We start from the raw sequence: 12,636 nt of genomic DNA, 5'->3' as shown, positions 1-12,636 counted from the left end.
TACTAGACCTAGGTTAGGTACACCGGGGTAGGCATATTTTAGAAGCACCAGTTGAGTACTTTTGGTCATTATTTATCACTGTATGTGTTTTAGGTATTTTATGGCTTGGAAACCATATCATGCTTTTACAATATTATTTAATAACACTCTTCGTACTGTACGCTTTGTACTTTACCACAAGTATTACGATTGCAGCAGTTCATTTCTTAAGCTTGGGAAAGAAGACTGTTCAATAAATACCTTTTATTGAAAATGCCCGTCTCTCTATTTCTCTGCACCTCTGGTGAAACGAAGCATGCACGATTGACTGAGTGAAATAACTATCTATTGTTTCCGCGACTCTAGAGATATATTTCTTATTCTTGGGAAACAAACGTTGTCATGTTTTAAGCTGTTGTCAGAAACTAATCCCTTCTTGTTCATTCGAGAAAGTTTCTAGTGACCTCTGATCTAGCAGGCACACACACAATTAAGTCTAGTATATTCGGTAGAGACCTAGTCGACTTCAGTCCTATGTCTAAACTACAGCATACACTATTCCAATGCGCAGAGCCTATTGGAAATGTAGGAACTACACTAAAATGTTGCATTAATTTGATTGATTGCCAGGGAGACCAAGTTGACGCAGACTAGCTAAGGCAGAATCTGTTTAATTGTTTCCCTGCAGCTCTGCCCAGCAACAGGTGTCCGATTAGGCTGTGTTAGGTCTGATGTTCAACTTCCTGACTATGTCCCAGCTTGAGCCCCCAGGCCCAGTTCCTGCTGCTGCCTGGCAACAGAACTCCTACAACAAGTTGCATGGGAGTTGTGGAGAGGTGTGGTGCAGCGGCCAGGGCAGCTGACTTCGGAGCACAGGGTTTAAAGTTTGATCCCCGGCTCTGGTGGCAGCTCATATCAACATCATGTGACTCTCTGCAATAGCTCACTTAATTTCCACGACAGCGCCTTGAGACCCATTAGGGTGAGTAGTTTGCGCTTTACAAATACGGATTTAACATTTACATTTATGGGAGCACAAAATAAAATGTTAGCCTGGGTGTTAATTTGGTTTCTGATTAGAAAGGCCCATAACCCTAATGCAGGTTAGGGTAAGGAACAAATTACCGTCAGACTTTGATACTCTTACATCAACACCGAATTATCTGACTGGGCTTTTAGCACTGGTCTTAGTGTATTATCCCTTTTCCTGTTTTGTCAAGTTGGGCAGTTGTATTTGGTCTAGACCATGGGTACTCACAAACTTTTTCTCGGGGGCCGAAAGTACAGTCTGGTTTGTGGCCGAGGGCTGCACCAATGGACCTGTGGGTAAGGGCAATGGGGACGGAGCTACTAGAGTAAAAATAAAAATCTTTATTGCATTTGAAACATCAGTATTCAACAAAAAGTGTTTCTGCTGTAATCACTGGTTAAAAGCTGAACATGTTTCTGCTGAACATTTGCTGTGAAAATTGAGGTTTGTAATCCAATGAAAGCCTTTAAAAAGAACTAACGGGGCAGTTCTAAAAAAAGGCTCTGATGCTTGCAGTACAACTGGAACATAAGTTGTTACCCAAAAGTCTATGAGTAAACACAAAAGAGGGCCACTGGAGCATGTGCAGTGAATCTGCTATTGCACATACTCCAGCAGCTCTCTTTTGTGTAGCTGAGAGCCTTGGTGAGCCCACTACGAATGGAGCAGCTGTGCTGGGCTTGAGGGGGCCATGAAAAAGTTCAGCGGGCCACCAAGAAAGGCCAGCCTGTCTGCTGGTGGCCGCAGGTCCGTACTCTGTGTACTACGGGTCTAGACGTTATGTACATATGACTTTAATAGTATATTGCTTATTTTATCATGCAAGCAACAATCTGTTGCATCCAGTGAGTATTACCTTTTGTATTTAATTGCTCAAGTGTCTGCATATGTGCACAGAACTTTAATAAAGTACTGCCTCTGAAAGACTTGCTTAATGTTTAAAATCATGGCTACACCTTTGTTTAACACCTCAATATGTTTACAAGGGCACTGGGTTAGTTCCCTTCCATTTCTGGTGCTTTACAGGAGTTTTTGGATCTTCTTAAAGTTTTTTGGCACTCAATTGGGTGTAATTTCTGATATTTCTATGCTTCCCTCATCTTCTTTGCCTGATTTTGCTCGCAAGAAAGTGCCACTCATTGTCATTGAATGCCACTCATAATTACATTCAAATGATGAAAAAGTCACTCATAATCAATCTGGAACCTTGGAAGCTATGCTGAGGCTCGCTCTGCAGTCACGGATGGGTTTTCAAATGCAACTGGGCTCTAACCAGCTGGGAGGATGTTTTCTTACCACTTACCATGGTCCTTTGTGACGTTCTGGCTTTTGTGATGCTGGTTGTGTCAGAGATTTGACAGTGGCTTGCAGATATTAGACAGAGGATCATGACCACCTTTCGTTGTCAGTTTTCACGTCCCAATCATTCATGGCGACCCTACGCCTCAAAAAGACATGTACTGCAAGGGTGCAAGTCTCCTCAGTTTTGCCACAACAGATGTGGGACTCATATCTATCAACTACTTCCAATGCTATTCAGCATACTAGGTCAAATTAAAGATGTACATGCCAAACTACTCTGTCTTATTATCTGTCCTGGTTACCCTATACTGCTCCATTGCTACCCCCCTAAACCACACCCCAAACTCATCCATCAATATTCTTACACTTTGTCACATCATTCTCAACTAAACTATTCCAGTAATCATATCACTAACCCCTCCTGTACACAATCTAACTCATTCAGCACTCAAGCCATGAAAACTGTAACCCTCACATCCAGCCTTCTATGCAGCCTGCCCTTTCTCTCCAACTAATCCCTCATTTTTCATATTTGCCCCTCATGTTTTAATTCTGCTGTGGTTATACCTTGCGTAAAAATGACTGCAAATCTTTGTCAATCCTCCAACTATCACCTACAATCTCAGGGTAAATTTTTTCCCCATATTCTGGAACGATTTGTCTTCAGTCACCTCACGCTTAACAACCTACTCACCGCCTCTGATTATGTTTCTGCAACCACATTCCACGAACAGCACTCTAATATGTATCAAATGCCATCACACCTGACCTTCACAATCAACTATCTTCTAGCGTCATATTTTTAGGCTGACCCACTGCCTTTGACATAATGGATCGTCCTACTCTTTCCCCTCTCTACTTTGGTTTGTTATCATTGTCCTTGCACGTATACAGGGGGAAATGTACTAACCTCCTTGAGGCAGGTGTAATGATGGAGCAAGTTTATAATGTCATATAGAGTGGGAAATATTTTAAATGTTGTCAAGTGGTTGTATTTTGTACTACAAAGGGACCCTTCCAGTACAAAACCTATTAGTGAAAGAATGCTCCCATCGTTACATTATGGTACACAGGTATGTGAGTTGGGGCCAGGCACCCTAAAGTGCGCCAGTTCAGGGTAAAAAATTAGAGTGCCAAATTCTGGTAAATATGGCACTGTTTTTCTCTCTCCCTTTGACACAATACAGCAACTTTGGTTGTTGAACTGGGTAGCATCAAAAGTTAATAACATTTCCCTGAGGTTTGCCTTTAACCTTTCCAGCTCTCTTACTCGATGTCCTGTCTATAAGACATCAACACCTATCTCACCTCCTGGTGGGCGGGCAACAAGGCTTGGTCTTAGGACCTCTTCTTTAATAACTGTACACCGTCTCTCTCTGAGACATCTCCCCATTTTACTCCTCATATTATCTTTACAGCAACAATACCCAAATCTTCTTCTCCTTTCCAGCATTCACACTCCACCTTCAGTCATACAGTCAGTTCATACTGCCTCACAGTCATCCAACACCAAATGGCACTGCAATCACTCATGTAAAAAGTGAAATCCCATGCCGCACTGCTCTACTGCACCTTTTCATTTTATTGACGAAATCTTCCTTAACCCAAGCCATTTGAAATTCACCCTTCAGCCAGAAACCTGGGCATGTATTTCAGCACAACCATGAAAATGGTAGCCTTTGTAACAGATGCATTCATCTCGAAATTCTTTCGAGTACGGAAATATGAAGTATCTGCTCGCTCAAACCATTCTACGCAGCCAAAACACTCATCAATTCTTTAGTATTAATTTTGCTGGACTACGGTAATGCCTTCTGGCAGGTCTCCTCCGTTACTCTCAGGCATTACTAAAGAAAGTTCTACATTTTACAATATATTAGAACATTGGAAAGTTGAGAGCTTCATTTAAAACAATGGAGTCGCTCCGGGTTTCTAACGGCTGGTAGAAGCCGGGAGCATGAACATTCCAATGTTGTCGTTCACAGCTGTTGCTGTGAACATAGACCTCACGGAGAATGAAAGGATTTCAATCCCCTCAGACTTGTGAGGCTTTTGATTTATTTGTTAGACTCTTCTGCCCTCTAGTGGCTGAATGTTCTAATAGCCTTATTGCCCTCTGTAGCTGGGCTATACCAGCATTAAAGTCCTGTTCCCTTGAGTGGGCCTTTAACCCCTTCCATACGGCCGCGATTCCCCTGGTGTGCTGTAAACAGCACGAACAGGGGCGGGCCGTGACGAACCCCAGCCGTCATCAGCACACGAGCACCGTAGTGCATGACGGCTGGGGTTCGTCATCAGCATGGAAGGGGTTAATGGTCGTTTAGCCCATTGCTGTAGCCTATAAGGCTATATTATATTTCTCAGACATCATATAAAATCGGCATACAGCCACCATGCTGGCGGGGTCACTGCCAATTAGAGGTCCCTTATACAAACTAACAAGACTTTTATTCCAATCAGTGATCTGGCCCCTAACTATCTAACAAGCATCTAATTATGCTGCATCTAGGACGATTTGTTCCGTCCTCAAGCTCTGAGGAGTTTACCTTTGCTCCATATTCAGAAACTAGTTTCTACCACCTCTCTTCAAGTGTTCAAAACAGCAGAAAAAACATACCTGCTGCAACTTGAAAGACCCTCTGTAGTTAATATATACATTACATGCCTTTATATTCCTTTAGCTAGAACATTGCTATAAATATATATTTGGTTTCACCAATCGTATTCATACATTCGGGCAATTAACACAAATCTAAACTGTTATTTAGATTTGTCAACCACCTTACAAGTGTACGTTTACTATGTCCATAGATGCAATGTAAAATGTTTCTTTTTGAAATATTATTGCCTCTAAAAAAGCAAAATCTGAAATAATAACTAATTTATGGTTGTAGACAAATGACCCCTGCAGACAAGTCCCTTATGGGTAGACCTATTCCCATTTTAGGTTAAAGAAATTTCTGGGATTTGGAAGAAGCAAAGCAGAATGAATATATAGACCTAGACGTGTGCTCACAGGAAATTCAATCAAAACCTTTGTACAGAGAGACCAACATGTTGGCACTCCCAGACAGACGTTTTACAGACAACTGAAACTGCAAGGAGTACTGTTTTTTCAACCAAAATGATGTATTGGAAATATATTCCCGGCCGAATTTGAAATGATTTTCTGCTCATGTTTCACTGTGTGGGAAAGGTAGTGAAACACACTCCTTTTGGGCTGTGTAGGTGGAGTATGAGCCTGATTAAAGTTTGACAGATGGGATACTACTTCGCAAACATGGTCGAGATCTCGTCCCTCATATTGCAATTGCAACTGGATATAATGCACCTGAAATACAGCTCAGGATATCCGTCATTTTTGTGACTATCACTCACACCTCCTGAACCCTAAATCAGGTCCCATACCGTGGGCAAGAAATACCTATGAGAGAAAATACATGTGTAAATGCATATTTCAGGCAGCGTTTACTTATGAGGGTAAATATGAGAGGTACCCCTTAACTAGACTCAAGGGAAATAGGGTTAACTAACCGGTGAAATAAAGTGTTCCCTTGAACGTAAATAAATGGAAGAAGCCAGAGGGTCAAGGAGAACAATAATTACAAAATACAAGTATATATAAAGAATTCTTACAATTTATTTGAAAATACAAATGTTAAAAGGAGAGTGGTCCAAAGTGGAGCCCACTCAACACAGATAAAACAATAAAAAGTTTTTTTTAACATTCAATTTTGGCCAGCAAGATTGAATCACAAGGACAGAAAAAACTATAAGCCATGGAACTTGTGCAATACTGATTGTATATTCGGACTCTATTGTTAACACCTAAGCTATGTGCACTATAATACAGTATGTCAGCAAAGATGTCGATGCCATATCGGTAGCACGACCCAGACACACAGTTTTATAATTTGTGTCCAACAATGGATTAACATAAAAATTCAATTCAACCCTCGCATACGGACTCCAAGGGTAACTATATTGACCCCAATACCTCGACAGAAATTAAAAGGTGTCTTGATAAAGGTGGACAAAAATTTGGAAAACCACCGAAACGCGTCGACGCTTCACCCAGTATAATTCAGGGAAACGATTAGCAGAGTCTGGGGCAGCACCTCTCAGTTGGTGTGATATAAATGTAGTATTACGCCTGTACCTGCACATATATAAAACTGCATCTCACTGAAGAGAGTAACCATGCAACTTCTCCTCATGTATGTTTTTTGTCTGTCTTTTCTCTCCCCACAGGATTTTTTATATCCCTACTGAAATTGTAGTGGGTTACTGACGAAATTTATCTGATCATTCCACACTGTATATATTTTTCACACTTAGAGCCTCCTGGGAGGGTACGCCTTAGCGCGCGCACACCACCGGAGGACTTTTGCTTAGGTCCTGAAGAATGCTGAGCTAAATGCAATCCAACAGCAGAAACATGTTGACCAATGTTTGATCCTAATTAGGACTCCGGTTCCTTAACTTAGAACCTGGGGAGTCCGCCCACTTTGTTTTTATCTAATGCAAGTTGGCCATTATTAAAGACTTTTGTAAAGGCACAACTTCTGCATTTTCTAATACACTTACACATTCACGTTTAGTCACCTCCTAATTTGGGCACTGTTGCACTCACCACATCCTGCTCCGCTGTAACCAGGTGTTGTAGCACGCTGGGGAGACACTCGGTCACCCCAGCGGGGACCCAATGATGAAGCATGTCACCAACTAGTGGTGAGTGAGGGTCCTTCTAACAAGTAAGGTTATTTCCCTCCCTTTTACACTGGGTGACCAACAAGCCCACCAGGTTTCTTCCCTATTGGAGGACTCTAAAGGGCGTACACAGGGAGAGAATTCACTGTGTGCACGCACGTGTGTGAGCATTGATCGCATTTGCGGCACACAGCGGATTATCATTACACCTCACTATTTTATTTTTGTTATCACAGTCACTCCTTTGTTGTTAATATACTTTCTGAAGAACACCTGAGATTGTTTAAGTAAGAGTGCTACTTCAGACAAACATTTAGGACCTGATTTAGATCTCAGCGGATGGGTTACTCGTCACAATGATGACAGATATCCCATCGCCGATATATAAATTCTATAGGATATAATGGGCTTATATTCCGGCAGCGGGATATCACCGTTGTGATGGAATAACCCATCCACCGACTCTACATCAGGCCCTTGAGGCTTATGGCATGGATTCCTGACTTCTACAGCACTGGCTTTGTGAGTACCTGCTAGAACGCCTTCTCTTGTGGCACTGCTGCAAAACAGGTCATTTTCCAGGCAAGGTGGAAGGTTGATGGCATTCTCTGCAATCATGTTTGTGGAATTAATGGAAGAATTAGCAGCAGGCAGAAGAGAGATGTGTAGAGACAAGACTTGTACTGTTCAAAGAGGTCACACACAAATATTTTCTCTACAGTGCTTAATATTTGCCAGTGGGAACCGGTGGTAAGTATGCACCAGAAGTCTTTGTTGGTCACTGGGACTTTGACCTAAAATAAGAGAGAGAAATGCAGACAAGAGAGAAAAAAAGGAGGGACAGAGGGCTGGAAAAACAGTGGCAGTGAGAAATTCGGGATGAAAAAGAACCTGCAAGAGTGAGATGAAGAGACAGGAAGTATAGGGTGTTGAAAGAAAGAGAAATGAGATGGAATCAGCACTAGAGAGCCTTAGGGGCAGATTTACAACAAAGTAACGTAGCACGGTGCAGCAAGTTATTTTGCTGCGCCATGCTGCGTTAGTTTGGAAAGCACAGAGATGCGACAAATTTACAAGAATGTGTTGCATCTCTGGGCTTCCCCAGCGCTGGCGCACAAACTTCTGCCATGCGCCGGCGCAGGCACCCTTTCACCATGGTGCAAGGATGCCTGCGTCATGGGGAAATTGTTTTTGTGCAGGAAGGGACACCTTCCTGCACAAAAACAATCACAAGAGGCTTTTTCCTCTTTCAATGCATGCTGTAGAATGCAGCACGCATTGAAAGAGGAAAACACAAGGAGAAATGAATACATGTCTCCTCGTTGCGCCTTGCTACGTCACCTCTAGGGTGGAGTAGCATTCACACGCATCTCCAGATTTACGATTTCTTGTAAATCTGGAGATGTGTCTTGTTCCATGGGTGTTGCGTAGGAACACCCATAGCAACACCCATGGATCGCCCCTTCCACACACAGTGCTGCGTGTGAAGAGGCCATATTTACGAGGAGAGGAAAAGTCACGGAGGGTGACCTTTCCTCTCCTTGTAAATATGGAGGAGCCCCCTGCGCCACCAGTACGTCAGGAAAAGTGGTGTAGTGGTTGTGCAGGGGGCTTGTAAATCTGCCCCTTAGTATTTGGCAAACCTGTCATTCAGCAGTGCTAGTGGCGCAATCGTAAGAAACCTTTTGAGCCTATCTTGGCAGCTCCAAACACAATTTAGAAATAGGTAAATCTGAGAAAATGTATATTAAAGCTTGTACTTCAATAAAATCATTAACCTTAAATACAAATTAGATGCCCCTAGAATTTTTTCTCTGAGAAAAAAATAAGACCTCATATAAAGGAATTCTGTATTTAAAGAATAAACTGTATTCACCTTTGATTGCATATACAACTGCAATATTGAAAAAGTGTAAAATGACCCTTACAGTGTCAGTGTATTGGCCCAGTACCCGGTCCAAGCCTCTGTCCCACTTAAAGGCTTCAGGCGGCTCAAAATCCAAAACACTGCAGAATTGCAAGATTACCAAGCGAGATTCAGCCCCACCCCACCACTTGAAGTCAGGCGAGAAGTTGCATGGTAGGCACTCCAAGGGTCCATCTCCCCAACGTCTTCTGACTCAGATCCTGTTGTGTAATTGTTCCTTGCACGCCCCAAATTTTCCAGGTTGTTGTCGACCACTCAGCCTCTAGAAGCCTATGAAAAGGCTGTGTTGCAGATTTAAAAGATATGCTGGCTTCCTGTGGAATGCTTGCAGGTGAAATGGAGCTACAGGCCTCCCCAGTTCGACTTCTTCCAGAGGGCCTTCTCCTGATATCAACTCTAGGCCCCAATCAACACCAAGGTCCATGGCAGTCCCTTCAGCGCAAAATGCTCGCGCCACCAGTCCGTGTGTCAGCTCGAAGGTGGTCGTTTGATTATCAACAAACATCAGCCTACACCAGGTCTGTGTTGCATAACAAAATTACTAAGGCACAACCTGTAGTGATTGAACCTGACTCTCAGCCTCTCCCATGACACCAGTCTTATCGGAGGGTGGAGGCCCTGTTCGGTCCTGACTCGGATGCGGTTTAAGACTTACAATATGTTCCCCATGAGGCAGACAACAACGCAGAGCTGATGGACTTTACTTTGGCCTACAGAACACAGGTGTGCCAGATACTTTCCCAAAAACTAGGTTGGACTCACCAACGGAGAGTACTTTGTCACAGATGTAGTGTGCAGAGCACTACAAATGCTTGATTTACAGATGCCATCTGTGCTTCTTGGGTAGGTACATCTGAGTGTAGTGGAAATTGGCCATGGAGATCTTGCCGTGATCTCAGAGGACCCCAGGGCAACATTTACCCACACGATTCAGCATGGACGAGATGCAGTTAAAGTTTTGCTTCAAGCTGGCCTGAATATTACTGATGGTGTAGGATGCACTTTTGCCACAAGTGTGGTAATTGGACAACATGCTTGAATGCACTCAGCAGGATTTTCAGGGGATACAGAGGCATCCCTTATGGACAAGCCCTTTGATGGAACCAGGCTATTTAGGGAAAAGGTCGATTTAGTACTAGAACAATTGAAAGATAGTTGTGCTACAGTTGCTTCCTTATGGTTGCTGCCGCCAGCTCTCCAGTTTCAATATAGGAAATTCAGGGTCAACTCAAGAGAATTAGTGATCAGCAACAGCCTTCTCAACCGGTGCAAGAACAAATCCAGGCTTTTCATAGCAGAGGATACAGTAGTGACTGAAACCGCTCACTTCAGCAGGGTCAGCAGTCATTTGCTTCCTCTTCCCCTGCTGTTGCAACCCACGGGTTGCTCGGATATCCCTTCCTAGGGTCACTGTCAGGTGCTAGGAACCAAATTTTCTTCCCTCACTGGAAATCCATCATGTCGGACTGATAGGAGATACAAATCATTCAGAGGGGCTACTCCCTTCCATTTATTTTGTTCCTCCCTTATATCTTCCTTATATCAGGACAGGTATCAGTTGATCATGCGAAAATTCTCATACTGAAGGTTAAGCTTCTGCTAGCCAAGAGTGCCATCAAGATAGTGCCAGAATCAGAGAGAGGAAAGGGTTGCTCTACTTGGTACTTCCTCGTGCCAAAGAAATACGGGTCCTCAGGACCATCCTGGACCTCCGGCAGTTGAACACCTTCTTTGACACACCAAAGGAATTTTTCCACCCACACAAAGTAACAACAGATTTTAAACTATCACAATCCCCCCAAATAATTCCAAAGCATGCCTCCACATTTATGGTACAAAACCAAATTACAATCAGGAATGTCGTACGTTTTAAAGTGTTGAGCTCCTGGGAATCCACTCCCATCCAATGACATCAAAAGTATTATATGTGATTTGAAGAGGGTTCCAGCATTTAGTTAATGGGTTATGTGTTCACTTAGCCTCGTCTTTACGCTGCGTTAAAGGCTTCTGCCACACTCTGAGCAGTTTGCATATTTTATGGCAAGTCTCTCAGTGAATTTGGGGACGCTTCTGGCTGTTTGTGCCATAGTTGCCCTGTTCTGGTCATACCAGAGAACTCACAGCTGAAATAATATTATCATGGAGAGTCATTCCTTGATAAATCAACTGAACTATGTTGTGAGAATGGTATGCATCTTCTAAAATTCACCAGACAAACTTGTTTGATTGACTTGTGAAGCCGCTGTTAACTTTCTGCATTGGCATTTTTGACCCAGTACCAGCATCCCTAGCTAAAGTACTCTTCCAAGCTACATGGCTCTTCTTCGGATTATATCTTCACTCATTTTACAAGCTATCTCTCTAGCAGACCTCATGGCTCCTAGTAACATACCTTGCGCTTCATTCCAAATTATGATACCGCTAATCCTATTGGACAATCTTTTACGGTCCTTGCCCCACCCTCCGGAATTCCCTGCCAGTGGACCACAGGGCTGTTGCACCTAATTCATTCAAAAGAGAATTCAAAAACATTTTGGGCCTGATGTACAAAGCCATTTCTTGTCCGCAAAGTCTGTGATTTGCAAAATCACAGGGTACATGACTGCAAAATGGCTTTTGTTATGGACTAAAACTTTTTTTGTGTTTTGGTAACAGGTTAAAAACAGCAAAATGGGTTTAAAACCCCATAATTAAGACTTCCGGTTTTATGTTATTTTTATGTTGACATTTCCGTCTGTATTTATCCATATTTATTTTTGGGCTATTTTATTGGTATTTATCCATAATTATTTTATGTTTGGAGAGTAAATGGGGTCATAAAATGGTATATTTCCACATGTATTTAATTGATAAACACGCACGTCTTCTTTTGAGCCTGTTGCATTTTAGTAAATTAAGCAGCTAAATGTAACAACACACTACACGGGGAAGAAAATATTAGCATTATATACAAATATATGTTAACATTCCTGTATTTAAGAGAATCTCATACTGTTTTTAAATCTCCCTGGTGACTATCTACTTAGCAGTTGGTCTGGGATTCATGAAGGACAAAAAAGTGAGTCAGTCATAAGAAGAACCATTTTCTGCATTTTTCCGCTTTTAAAAATAAATACAGACAGGAAAAAGATTGGTTTTGGTATGTATTTATCTGTAACAATCAGTAAAAAGGGAAAACTGGAAGCCTTTCCCATAATGAATTTCTGTTTGGAAGGGGTGTCTTTAGTGTGTTCCTTCCAAACAGCGATTTGTTAAAGTAGCAATGCTTTGTGACCGAAACCAGGTCCCAATACAATTAAATTTTACCTACACCTTAAAAGAGGTGGTAACCCATTTGTAAAAGGGAAGGTGGTCCCCTAACGACCCCCCTTCTCCTATATGAATGTTAAAAAAGTTTGTTGGGAAGTAGGCAGTGGTGCATGGGAATGGACCACTACCAAAGCTCAAACAAACCAACAAAAAATACTTTTCTTTTGAAATGCAGCCCAGTTTCCTTTAAGGAAACAGGCTACATTTAGAACAGGATTATGTCGTTTAAATGAGATCACAGAGAAGGAGGTCCACTGATCCCAGCAGGCCACCATCCATGTGATGGAATCCAACTGTAGTGTGTCACAATTTGCAACATATTTCATGAATGTTGATGAGGTAGGCCGAATTGCACCTAAGTACCATATTTGTAATTTTG

The 12,636-nt window shown here is 42.4% G+C and overlaps 1 protein-coding gene across 1 annotated transcript in view; it reads left to right on the top strand.

The window, feature by feature from the left end:
• LOC147666168 (prostaglandin reductase 1-like) overlaps nucleotides 1–12,636 on the top strand; it is a 391,471-nt gene that overhangs the window by 119,664 nt on the left and 259,171 nt on the right. The gene's annotated exons all lie outside the window — the stretch shown is intronic.

This window comes from Lissotriton vulgaris, unplaced genomic scaffold (assembly GCF_964263255.1).
Source record: "Lissotriton vulgaris unplaced genomic scaffold, aLisVul1.2 SCAFFOLD_1179, whole genome shotgun sequence".
Lineage (NCBI taxonomy): Eukaryota > Metazoa > Chordata > Amphibia > Caudata > Salamandridae > Lissotriton > Lissotriton vulgaris.
Note: the sequence above shows the minus strand (reverse complement) of the source record. Positions and strands in the feature narration are given on the sequence as shown.